This window comes from Triticum aestivum, chromosome 4A, assembly GCF_018294505.1.
Source record: "Triticum aestivum cultivar Chinese Spring chromosome 4A, IWGSC CS RefSeq v2.1, whole genome shotgun sequence".
Taxonomy (NCBI): domain Eukaryota; kingdom Viridiplantae; phylum Streptophyta; class Magnoliopsida; order Poales; family Poaceae; genus Triticum; species Triticum aestivum.
In genome coordinates, this window is record NC_057803.1 from 527020662 (window position 1) to 527034418 (window position 13757).

Sequence of the window (13757 nt, forward strand, 5' to 3'; positions counted from 1 at the left end):
GAGCGAATCGGTCCCACCGAGTTTGCCTGACCAACTCTCTGGTTAGTCTATTACCAAAATCGGTCTTACCGAGTTTGTGTAATCGGTCTCACCGAGATGAAGTTATTCCCTAACCCTAATGACATCGGTCCCACCGAGTTGACATGTCGGCCCCATCGAAAACCCTAACGGTCACATTATGAACCAAACCGGTCCGACCGAGTTTCATGATTCGGTCCCTGATACGTCTCCAACGTATCTATAATTTTTGATTGCTCCATGCTATATTATCTACTGTTTTGAATATTTATGGGCTTTATTATACACTTTTATATCATTTTTGGGACTAACCTATTAACCCAGAGCCCAGTGCCAGTTTCTGTTTTTACCTTGTTTTAGGGTTTCGAAGAAATGGAAAATCAAACGGAGTCTAATTGACCTGAAACTTCACGGAACTCATTTTTGGAAGGAAAGAAGCCCAGAAGACTTGAAGTGCATGTTAGGGATCTACGAGGAGGCCACGAGGTAGGGGGGCGCGCCCACCCCCTGGGCGCGCCCTCCACCCTCGTGGGCCCCTCGTGGCCCCCCACGTACTTCTTCCGCCTATATCTCTCCCTAATCTCTCCCTAATAATAAAGCACGGATTGGGTCTCCGGATTCACCGTCGCGCCGCTTTTGCAAAAGAGTCCCTGCGGTTTGCGAAATTCAACCCGCGGTCCTTTATTTAGTGGATATCTGGAAAACGTTTCGTTTTTGCAGAAGAGACCCTGTGTTTTGGCACATTCAACCCGCGGTCCTTTCGTTTCGTTTCTTTGGAGGGGCGGCCATGGCAGGAAGTGGAGGCGGCGCTGCGCTCGATGCGGCGGCAGGGAGGCGGGAGCCGCGCGCGGAGACGAAGGAGGAGAAAATGGGAGGCGTGGAGGAGAGACATGCGAGCGGGAAGGTCTGGGGTGTTGCCCACAACACACACGAGACCGGTGGCGGCCTTGCAGGTGCTCGCGGTGGCACGGTCGGCGAGGACCTGTCGGAATCTCGCCGGATCCGGTGGGAAATGGCGCGTAGGCGGTGGATCTGGAAGGAAGACCTCCGGAGCTTGGAGCACGATGGCTGGTGGGCGCGGCATGGCTTTGGGTACCTGTGAGAGAAGAGAGAGATGAGCGGGAGATAAAAGGAAGGATGGAAGGCCAGAGGGAGAGAGAGGGAGCGATGAGATGCGACGGTGGTCTTGCTGCTGCTGCTCGCCGGACGCCGTGGCTCGCCGGCCATCCGGGAGACGGAATTGGGGCCTCCCGCATCACGTGGTGACGCCAAGGTCCAGGTCAGTCTTGCGATTGCTGACCTGCTGCCTCTTTCTTTCCCATGTAGAAATTCATCGGTCTTGCAGATGCATTCATGTGTTGCTTTTCAATCTTACAAATTAGAGATTTTGATTGATACGTACATGGCAAGCAGCAGCACTACATGAATATAATAAGAGAAGATACACCAAATCTGAAGGTGCTACAATTGATCTACTCATCTTTCCCCTGATTTGAATAATTGTCAGTTCGTGAACACGTCACTTAGCATCTTTTCTAATGTATGTGAGGGGCTTAGCTGGGGAAATTTTGAAGCGGTTCAGATGGGGATTTGTATCATACCCTGCTGTTGTGTATGCTCTTCTTTGCTTTGCTTGGGCCAATTTTGTACAGGAAGATATGATTTGGATCAGTTATGTGATGCTCTGTCATGCTCTTTGTGCTCCTGCTCGAGACAGAAATTTTTAGATATTTGTACTGATTATTGGTACCGGCACTGATCGTATTTATTCTCAATTGTTCCAGGTTAATCATCTAGGGAAAGTAACACCTGATCACAGGGTATCAAAGTTAGTAGATGTATGTAAAGTTATGTAGCTTCGTCAAACAAATGTCAGTTTTTACATGTTGGTCAATTATGTAGCTGCTCTCCAATGACCTTTTCAACTCAACATGCCGTCGGTCAAATATCCATGGAGGACACGAAACAAATCAAAAAGAAATTAGCAATCTGTTAAATCCAAATATTTCTCTGATTTACTGCTTTCATTTTTGTGGAACCTAGCATGTGAAATGTTCATGTGTTCTTACTTGAGCGCCTCTTGTGGTTTTAGCAATGGAGTTGGCTCTAGCTCTTGAAAAGATGGTGAACGAGAAGCTGCCCAACCTGCTCATTGTAAGTTTTTCCTTCTTGCCTGTTTATATAAGGAAGTTACTTTCAAGGTATTTGTGTGCCTGTTCAACACATTGAATTCTTTATTGAGTGCAGCTAGGAGATTGTGGCGGCAGCGGGGGTTTTGTGTCAGTAGAAGATCATCAAATATTAAGGATATGTTTTGGAAATATAATTTTGTGAAATTGAATGCACAACATGTTCAGAGGAGAGGAAACATAGGCTTGCTGTTAATAACTTGAGTCGCTGTGATGATCGCCCGGGCGGCCGTGTAGCCGTCTCAGATGGAGTCCCAGGGGAAGGACCAAAAGGAGGTGCCCGCAGGTACGATAAGATTCAGCTTTCCGGAATTTTGGAGAGGCGCTCGGCGCACTGCAAAACTTTTATTTGTAAATGTTGCATGCTACTACCTCCTAATTAATATGTCATTGAAAAGAAGTAGATACAGCTCATCATAGATATGGTAACATGTTTTGGTTTGCAGGTTTAATATTTGATGTCCTCTATTTGGTAATGAGAGCAATGCAATATTCTGAAGGGGCACACATGTAAGGGAAACTGTATATGTTTACCTGTCAAGCTGGAAACTGCAATTCGTATTCTGAGCTACGAGCTCCGAATAAATTGCTTTTCTCTTTCCTTCAAGTGGTCATCTTATTTCAGGATTGGCATCACTAATAATGCGAAGGTTTTTTTCCATTCAATCAAATTTAAATTCCAAATTTGTTACCCGTTTCTATAAGTACCGTACTATTTTGTTAGAATGTTATTTAACATTTATATTAATTGCCATTCTTGACCACTTCCTCTAATTGCAGCTCTTACATTGCCCCAAAAGGCATTTGGCTTTTACGTTTATTCCAGAAGTTCACTCTTTCACCTCATTTTCTTCAATGGTTGAATTTTTCATGTATGATATATTTATAAGATAAATGATATGCATTGTGATCTTTCTTAACTTGAATATGAACTTGCAGCCATATATCCTCGCAAGTAAGGGATGTGGACCTATGTGTAAGGAGTGCGGAGGTCACAGTTTGATTTTGTGGTTCCGTGGCGCAGATGACAAGGCCGAGAAGGAGCACCTCCTGGCGCTGGCCGGCGGCGACGAGGCCCGTGTCCACTTCTTCCCGTGTGACCTCCTCGGCGGCGCCACCATGCTCACCGCCGCGCGTGGCTGCTCCGGCATCTTCCACCTCGCCTCGCCCTGCATCATCAACCGCATCCTCTGTCAATTGTACGAAAAGTAAATTATCTGAATTTACAGCCTCTGAGGTTCTTTAGTTTCACCCCTAAACATGATATTTACAGGCCATCTTTCACTTGAAAGGCATGCTTTTGCTGTACTTTTTCTTAGTTGGTTTAGATTTATTGGATACTCCAATTTCATCCTATCGGCATATGTGCAATCAGATTTACAAAACCATGAGAAAGCAATTTATGATATTACAAAAGCAACCATCTTTTGTTTGTCAATGTCGCATTCTTCATAGTTGTTGTTAGTTACCAGATGTGCTAGAACATGGTATGCTAGAACAACACACGTGTGTGATTTTGCCCGGACTTTCTGATTTCAGGCGCTTGGGTTTCTTGAGAGGCTCAAGTAGTAGGGCTTCGAGCTTGATATCCGGCGAGTCCACAAACATAGTTTGTCGAACCAGCTACCCCTTACTCATGTCGTATGTCTTAAACCAACTTCACATGACCAAGTTCCTCAACCCGGCCGACCCTTGCAGACATGTTTGTGCAGTGGCTCAGCTCATTACCTAGAGATTAACCACGTTCAGATGGATTATGATCAGGTGGACATCGTGGTCGAGTCTTGATCCATGCTTATTGGGCTGGGAGCGTGCGGTATTTTTTGCTCCCGTTGCAACGCACGGGCATTTGTGCTAGTCTTTACCTACTAATAAAGCACCGATGGCTTCTGGTCGTACGTCGTCGCGCGCGATTTTGCGAACCCCCCCCCCCTCTATTTCTTTGAAATCAACCCGCAGTCCCTGTTTAAGTGACACCCTGGAAAAACATTTAGTTTTTGCATAAAACCCCCTGCATTTGTTACAAACACAAACTGGTACTCCGTACATGCGAGATAAAAGAAAAAAAGAAATAGCCATGACCCATCCTCCTCGGCCATGTCTGCCTCCCGATCCCACCTCCAGCCCGCCGCCCATCCCGCCCCACCGTGCCCGCAGGTCGCCGCCGTGCGTCGCCACCGCCTACCCCGCTGGCGGGCCCACCCCTATCTCTGGATCGAGGTGGGTCAACGAGCGTGTGGGACGACGGCAGGCGGCTCTCTCGCTTGATCCGATTGAGTGAGGTCTGCACAGGGTGGTGGCAGACGAGTTGGATGCGTGGAACGACGACGGCGTCCGGATCCAGGCGAGCGGCAGATGGACCTTGCAAGGCGTTGGGGTTCTCCTGGGTGGCGCCATGGTTGCGCCGCCGTGCTCCTCAAAGAAAACGAGGAAGCATGAGGGGGAGAGAGAGAGGGGAAAACCAAGAAGAAGGAGAGAAACGAGAGATGGCACGGCATGGCGAGCATGGCGGCGAGAACCCAAGCTGCTCCCTCCAGCGCGCCCCTCCATGGCTCCCGCACTTCTCTGTGAGGATTAGAACTCAAAAATAGTCCCACCTCGCTCATGTGCATCCAATCCAATCAATTTATATACGCGAGCGACTTTGCCGCATCAGAAATCAACCAGTGAAGGAGGAACAGAACGAAGGAGCTTATAATCAAAGAGGGAAAAGAGGGGAGAATACACGCAATCCATAGTTCGAAGGAAGAACTCTGAATCAGATAAGCGCGCAATCAGCAGCTAACAGAACAGCCATAGGTCCAAACCAAATCGGATCAATCGACAGGCGACGGCCTGGGAAATCAGATCGGCAGGTCTGTCCGTTGAATCAACAACATCTGTAAAAAAGCAGATGGGGAGGATTAAAACAAGCCGCATCAAAATGGGAACGGAGCGAATCCGGGCATGGTCACCACCGCGAGCTAGGCCCCAAGCAAGGCGACTACAAGACAGTGCCCGGCCCGGGGGAGCACGGCCTGCACGACGGACCTGGCGCTTCGCTCGACGGACAGGACAGAGCTAGGCCCCAAGCAAGGCGCTTCGCCCAGCTCCGGCGTCCTCTCCTGGCACCGAGGATCATCAGGGCGGGAGGGAGGAGTGTTCATTGGTTGTGGAGGGGGTTATGGCTGGAGCAGAGCACCACCAGGGTGTGTGTGGCTGCAGCACATCGCGCGTTGGAAGGGGGGTAGGGGCGGAGAAGACGAGCCAGCGCTACTCTGGTAATGAGGACTCCATGCAGGATAACTCTCGGTGGGGATTCTTTTGGTGCTGCTTTTTTTAATGGCTCCACCGACCAGAAGCTGCTGGATATTTCCAGGTGTGTGTGCTACCGATTGCAAAAAATAAAATCCTGAATGAGCACCTTTTTTTAACAGAACATAATCTTGAAAACCAAGCAACCAATATTTTCTAAAAAAAATCAACATAGTAATTGAATATTAACAAAAAAAATTATATATTAACAATCTCACTTGAATGCACCACTACTCTTCCACCAAAAATAAATTCATGCCTTCCACATCTTATGAACACATTATCAGATACAATAATGAAAAGTGAGTGAAATTTTAGACAAGGCATACACGGCGTGGCCTCCACATAAAATTTACTAGAATTTTTTTCCTTTTTATGTTGATGATGGGGAGTGTGTGAGGTTCGATCTTTGGGCCAAGTTCAAATAGTGCAAATGAAAAAGAATGGAACATAATCTTGCAAACCCAGGAACCAACATTTTCTATAAAAAATCAGCATAGTAAAAACCTATTTGCTTTCGAATATCAACAAAAAAAATGTATATAAACAATCCCATTTGAATGCACCACTACTCTTCCATTCAAAATAAATTCATTTGCATTTAAATCTTTTAAAAATTCTAAGAAAAAACTTTTGGATTAAACAATTTCACCATCTGTATATCCCACTAAAAACACTTACATCATTCCTCTTCCACGCCGATGATAATGCCAAGATGAAGGAGAAGCCATCAAAGGACATCCCGACGATTTTCTCAACTTTATAGTATGTCTGGGCACTAACAATCCTTTTTTTAAGTGCGGACACAGAGCGTACGTGTTTTTTTAAGATAAAGAGTGAATTTTTCTTGCTTTCCAAACCTTCATGCTTTTAAATATGTTCACGCTTTTTTTTAATGCACAAAACTCCAAAAAAATTACTCCGAAAAGCGATAACATTATTAACTTATTACCGATGTTTATCAAAACTGGATATAAGATATGGCCCGTACTGTCATACGGAGCAGGTTTTACGATATTTTTAGCCCGTTGCAACGCACGGGCATCTGTACTAGTAATAATAAAGTACGGATTGAGTTTCCGGGTTCACCGTCGCGGCCTTTTTTTGAAAAAGTCCCTTATGTTTTAGTTATTCAACCCGCAATCCATCGTTAATCTGCCAGCCTGAAGGATAAAACGGTTTGATGAAAAAATACACCCGTACGCATCTGCTCCTCTCCTCGATCCTCACCTTTGCCCAGGCCGATCTATTCCCCCTCGCCGCCGCCACACCCCAGCCCCCTCGCCGTCGCGGCCGCACCTCAGCCTGCTCGCCGCCCCCGTCGCCGCCTCCGCGGTCGCACCTCAGCCCGCTCGCCGCCCCCGTCGCAACCCAACCCTTCCTCCCCTCCAATGGATGCCGCCCCAACCACCTCATCCAATAGGAAGCCCCAGTTCGGCAGCCTCTGTTCCCGCCCTTCAGCGGCCACCTCGCCACCCCTCCAACGCCCATCACGTCCTTATCCAACGCCGCCCTTCAGCGCCCACCCATCCGCCTGCCCGCCCGACAACGCCCGATTGAATTGTTGCTGCCAAGATCTGCCTCAATGTGGTTTACATCATTGCGGCGACGACATCGTCGATCTTCGACTCCGGCGGCTACATCCAGAAGGACTACCACAATTCTCGCGGCTGGGATCCTCTACTCTCATCTCCCTACTATGAATCCTGACTGATTCTCTTCCTCCTCCCTGTGTCTTCCTCTCTGAATTTGGTAGTAGGTATTAGTTCGTTGCAAGTAGTTAATCAGCCAGTGGTGAATCTAGGATAAGAATGGAGGGTGCGCTGAAATCATTAGTCATTGTGCTAAACTGGTACGAGTATGATTTATAGTCTGAATTATTGCATGGCAAAACAGTACCATGTTCTCTGAATATTTTTATTCCTCTGAAGTTGTGTGTGCTACAATCCTATCGCATTGGCATGTATATTCTGCATCTCTTGAAGATATTTGTGACATGTTGGCTGCCTTTTCCCCCTTCTTTGCGGTTAAACGTTTCAGTCTTTAATCCCCTGGTTTTAGGCTATAATCCCCCGATTAGTACTGATATATGGAGTACTTATACGGAGTTGGGGCCGGGCACTAGATCTTGCACTCTGAAATTAATAATACATCTTCTGCAATACTGATAGTACTATGAGATTCTTAGTACTCTGCTTAGTATTGATATATGCAGCAGTGATGCAAAATTGGGGGCCCCAGATCTTGTACTCTGATTAGTACTGAATTTTTAAAAGTTCATATACTCTGAAATTCATCGTACATGACGTAAAGTGCTCAAGGTGCTTGTGCGTACACTCTGCAAACACTGAACATACAAAGTGCACAAGGCTGATATATTTCCCTCCATTTCTGTATGAATAAATCCTAGATCGTTACAAATAACATGCCAACCTTCTTTTCACTTCATGCCACTGTAAGGTTGGTTTGGTGCTGATGCTCCTTACGTCCATGTCATTGTAGATGGCTGTGGAAATCTGGAAAATTTGCCTTTTCTATCAAGATGAGAATCAACAACATAAAGTTCTAGAAGGATTCATGGACAGAAAAGATATCTCCTTTTATGAGTTAATCAAATTGATTGAAGAAGTTGGCTTCTCGCCGGCATATGGTTTCTTGTACTACAGGAAGAAATACCCGCGTGGTAGATGCTATTCTGACATTGCTTCTGACCATGAAATACTTTGTGTTCAGTCTTTCCCTGAAAGTTAGCATAGGAATACACAATGTTTCTTCAGAATGACAGAGCACCAAATCGAGGCAGCAGGTTGCCATCGAATTCCACAGAATAAAACTGACTTGTGGATGTGATTAATCACTTACCAAAGTACAAGTTCATTCTCTGATGAAAAAGGTCAGTGTTTGGGGCGCACTGCGTAGCAAGGATATGTTGTAGGCTATATAGCTCTTCTGTGGACTGTGAGAGGTTGGGGTTCTCATGCTTGCTTGGTCGGAACCTTTTCTTTTGAGTCGATTGATGGACGATGGGCATGAGGGCATCTCTGCACTAACTACGCTGTATGTGTACTCCACTACATACAGATAGCTCGCTCGTCGTATCTCGACAGAAGAAGAACAACTTTGATCGATGGAGATGGATTTCTTTCCTGTTGTTGCAATTGTATGTGCCTTGCCGACTAAACTATCTTCTTTCTTATTTACTATCAGGTAGCTCTTTCAAAGATAGCTCGCTCGTCGTATCTCGACAGAAGAAGAACAACTTTGATCGATGGAGATGGATTTTTTTCCTGTTGGTGTGATTGTATGTGCCTTGCCGACTAAACTATCTTCTTTCCTATTTACTGTCACGTAGTTCTTTCAAGTCTATTTTCTCTAGCTACATGATGTTTTCTTTATAGGCTGTAATTTATTTGGCATTTGTGATAGCCAAATTGTCATGTCAAACGTGCTTTGAAGATTTTTTTATTGCAATTGACATGTAATTTATTTTCTAAATAACCTATTCTTGATGGAGTCCGATCTCCTTTTTGACATATTCCAATAATAAGTTCTCATGTTCAATAATGCAATTCGGTAGATTATCTTGGATTATGGCATTGGGTTAATAGGATTTCATTGAACATAAATTTCGTTCTGCACAGGGATTCAAACTACAGTGCAATGATTTATTGAAAAATCTGCATCTTAGTACTGCCCCATTTTCTGCGATTCAAATCTTCTTGGCTATGATAGATGGTTCAAAAACCATGTGAATCTTGGAACGGATATGTTCTTCATATGTTATTATAGCCCGTGCATGAACTATTTTAAGACATGTTTACATTAAGGTCATATACATTGTTTTATAAGATGGTAAATTCAAAGAACTGTTTGAACCTTGGAAGTGACTCATAATTTTTGCAGCAGGGAAGCTATTTGTGGTGTAATATGCAGCTAAAGGTATTCCAGCATGAGCTTCCATGCACAACATCAGTGCTTAAAGTAAAGGCTTCAGGTCTTAAAAGTAAAGTACACCCATGGCTTAACTTAGTTTCCTTTTCTTATAGATAACTTGATTCTCTTGTTACAGATAACTTGATTCTCTGCTCACAACTAACTACAGCAAGAAATAATTTCACAGGTAGCCTTTTCCTTTTCACTGCTTTGACAACATTATTTTTTGAGAACTGACAACATTTTAACATGGTATCACCCGTTGCAACACATTCTAATTATGCAGCCACAGATCGCGTCCAAGCATAGCCAGCCTTGGTCCAAGGCGATAGAGAAGTACTGACAAGGTGGCTCGTTCGCAAGTTGGAGCCGTCCATGAGCTCACTGCTCTTGGTCGCTCACAGCAAAGAACTGCATGTTGGCTGGGATCTTGCCCATGTAATATCTTCAGTACTGTAATGGCAGATTGTACTTATTTTTTTGTAATTTTTCTGGTGTTTAGGCCATGCCTATTGGGCCAAGAGGTAGACCCCGTATAATGCCGACCCGCTAAATGCATTTACAGTTTGCAGAAATATGGCTTTTCGGGCCGGCGCGGGGGCTGAATATCCTTTTTTACAGGTCCGCTTTGCGCTGGCCGGCGAATTCTCTGCGAATCCTCTTTTACGGGTCCGCTTTGTGGGGTTTGCTCGGCCGTCGCCCGCGCCGGCCCGTAAATCAGTAATTTGCATTTCAATTTCGGGTATGAAAAAACATTTTTTCTTCCCAATACCAAAATGAGCATCCACCTTCCTACACACATGTCCATCTCAATAAACTACCGAAATTGAACTGAATAGGTTGACAAAGCTGAATGAAAACAAGAACATACTCTGCCGTTTTCGTATTTGAAGAATACCCATTTGGGGTGTTGCGGCATTGCTAGATGTTAGCCACAACATTGTCTGGGCAAAGGGGAGAACCTGCATTTTTGCGGGTTGGGGTGGGAATTTTACCACGTCCTACTCCAGAAACAATAGAATTTTTGCCCGAACGTTCAACCGGCATGCACGCAAACTCTGTCTGGTCGTGCGTTGATTTTGTCCCACCTCGCCCCCTTCAACTGATTATCATCAATTTATATACAATCACAGATTATCCATAATTTCAACCAGCCTCCTCCAAAACAATAGACAGAAAATAGACTCCCAATACATGGGAGAGATACTCGGCGAGGCAACGGAATTAACAAGGACCTGCTATATAGCGGTCGGTGGAGGTACACGTGCCTGCTGGCTGTAGTATGTGCTGGCCGCTCGACCACACCATTTGTTTAGGGTGACTCTAACGTTGTATTTTTATCACTTTGACACATGTATTTTCTTGGGTTTGGGCCAAGAGCGGTGAAAACAAACATGGGAATGAAATATAAATAAAACAACATTCAATATAAAACTAAATAATCAAAATAATTAGAATTCAAATCTTTTGATAATTTTATGAAATACTTTACATGAATTATTAAACTATCGAGGAGTATTTAAGGGCATCTTCAACACCATCGCTCAAAACGTCTGCAATCGTCTAGATTGTGCGGTTCAGATCGGACGTGTTTTGCCATCGAGCGCGTGTCCGTATCGATCCGTCGACCGGTTCGGACCTAATTTTCCCGCAATCCGGAAACAAACTGGAGGGGCTTTGCATGCATCCAGACCGCTGCCACAATCAATTCTGACTGCCCGACCCACCCAAAAAACCCTCCCTCGCATGCATCTCTTCCCGCTCGAAGCCGTCAACGCCGCTCCAGAGAACTAGTGCCACATTCATGCCAGCTCAGAGCGACGCGACCTCTCACTGGCACTCCGGCATTGAATGTAACATCTCAAATTTTCAATTTGGAATGTTATATATTAGATCATCATTGCATAGCATATTTTATTTTTGCATTTTGGTTGATCCTAGAAAATTCTACGCAACTCAATGACCCACGGAGAGAGTTGGGGATTTCGTTATTTTCATATTTGAGTTTTCTCAAATTTTGAGAATAGGATCATTTGATTTTATTTATTTTATCATCAATTATTTCTATTACAAATATATGAGAGAGGGAATAAAATGACTTTCCCAAAATAGAGAAATATTGAGGATTTAATAATAAAATCAAACAAGATTTTATTTTGGAGTTTTTCGGTGTTTTATTTGAATTTAGGAAAAATGTGCATTTTTCAAAATTGCATTTAGGGCCCAAATAAATGTTCAATTTGTCGGGCTTGATTTTAGAAGCCCGGAAAAATTTATTTCGGGATTTTTGGAGTCCGTTTAGTATTTCTTTTTATTTTTCTTCCAAACGGAATATTTTTTTTAAAAAAAGGGAACTGACCTAACCGGGCCGTGTCCGGATAGGACTCTGGCCCGGCAGGCTTTAAAAGCCGGCCCAGCCCCCACGGGAGGAACCCTAGCCCCAGCCCCGAGCCGCCCTAGCCGCCAGCGCCGCCGCCGCCCGCCGCCCGCGCCGCCGCCGCCGCGCCGCCGCCGCGCCGCCACCCGCCGGAGCCGCCGCCCCGCTGAGGTTCGCCGCTGCCTCGTAATCCGCGCCGCCTGTTTTTTTAGAAAACCGATTGGTTTTCCGTCGGTTTTTTTTGTTTTCGTTTTTTAGATCGTTTTTTTCGGTTTAGGTTAAATAGCGAGCGTTCGCTCGTTTGTTCGTTCAAACGAACACGTTCATCGTTTAGATCTGGATAACGAACGTTCGTTCGTTAATCCGTTCGTCATTTTCTTTTTCTCGGATTAAATCCGTGATTTTTCTGATCACGATTCCTGATCCGATTCTCGAAACCCTCTATCCGTTTAACCAACTTAAACAAGATTTTTCTACTGTAAAACTTGCCCTAGATCCAGATTACTAGAACGAAGTTGTTTTCTTTCGCCGTTTGACTTTCGTTGCTTCGTTCGATTTGATTCTTTTTGCCAACCGAAGTTCTTAAGTTGAACCTTCTGGTTAGATCTCTTATTTGAGTTTTACCTGTGCATTAGATGAGTACTTATTGTATGCTTGTTTGTTTGTCTGCGATAGAGTACCCGGAGCGCGCCGCGTGTTACTTCGAATCGTTAGGTTTCCCGGATCATCAGCAAGGCAAGTAACACTTTGATCATACCTTTTCTACTACCCAATTTTATTGCATTAGATCAATTCTCACACATTGCATGATTAGGATCTAATTAAATTGTGGGATGGGAAGTAGATGAGGTAGTACCTATTACCTGTTTATTATCAAACCTTTGGGAGTTACTTCTACGTTTACTTATTATGCCATGCTATGCTAGTAGACGTGGATTGGGTGAGTGATATCCATGACAGATGTGAGATTGATAATTAATGGTTTATCTAAGGTGGCAACTTAAACACACATTTGGGTGGATTGAGGCACCTGGGTATTCCAGGACTTGCCTATTTTCTTTTGGACCGCCACCCAGGCTCAAAGGGATCATGAGACTATTCATACTAGAAACTTCCATGTGCAGCCACAAGCTATTATGGGCTCTAGCATAGTTGACTAAGTTGTGCGAACTCTTACAGTGGTAGACTAGCAGATGTAGGGGATGTAGGTGGTACGGTCTACCCGATCGTAAGGTGCTAGCGCTTCTGAAAGACTATGTCTCGGTCATCCGTCTTCTCAAACACCATGTAGTGCGAGAAAACAAACGGAGGAGATAGAGTCTTGTGGGGAAAAGTGCGCAAACCTCTACAGAGTGTAACAAACTAATCATGATTAGCCGTGTCCCCGGTTATGGACATCTTGAGTATCTAGTACTTGGATTATCATGTGAATCTCATCATGTTACTTTAATTAATATTGTTGGGTTTTAATGATGATACTTAATTGGGATTGGGAATGTTGTCAACCATTCTCAATGTTTAACAACCACCTTGATAGTAATTAAAATTTTATTCCTTTGAAGTAGGGAAAAATTGGCTTTACGCAAAACTGTAACCATAGAGCTTTCCACCAGCCAAATATGCATATAGTATAGCTGTTTCATTCCATTGCTCTCTATGTGTTACCTTGCCAGCATATTCCATGTGCTGACCCGTTTTCGGGCTACAACGTTAATGTTGCAGACTTTTCAGACGACGATTAAGGAGTTTTTAGGTCGTGGTTCTATACTCAGTGATGCCGTTGGAGTTGATGGACTCACTTATCTTCCAAGCCTTCCGCTGTTATCGTTATTAGATGGCCTTAAGCCATATTTATTGTAATAAGTTCTCTCTTGAGACACTCGATGTAATAAGTGTGTGATTGCTACTTTGCTATAAATCCTCCGAGTATTGTGTGGTGTCAGCAT

At 44.5% G+C, this 13757-nt stretch overlaps 2 long non-coding RNA genes across 4 annotated transcripts; both read left to right on the plus strand.

Moving 5' to 3' along the window:
- Window positions 1–761: 761 nt before the first annotated feature.
- Window positions 762–3620, plus strand: LOC123086710 (uncharacterized). 2 transcript variants are annotated; one of them, XR_006441100.1, is made up of 4 exons: window positions 762–1297; window positions 1803–2172; window positions 2266–2493; window positions 2654–3620. It is a non-coding gene; the product is annotated as an uncharacterized lncRNA (long non-coding RNA). The 2 variants fall into 2 exon arrangements; XR_006441099.1 differs by having other exon boundaries at window positions 762–2172.
- Window positions 3621–6690: 3070 nt separating this feature from the next.
- Window positions 6691–10009, plus strand: LOC123086711 (uncharacterized). 2 transcript variants are annotated; one of them, XR_006441102.1, is made up of 4 exons: window positions 6691–8802; window positions 9405–9495; window positions 9571–9621; window positions 9721–10009. It is a non-coding gene; the product is annotated as an uncharacterized lncRNA (long non-coding RNA). The 2 variants fall into 2 exon arrangements; XR_006441101.1 differs by having other exon boundaries at window positions 9405–9482.
- The last annotated feature ends 3748 nt before the right edge of the window (window positions 10010–13757 follow it).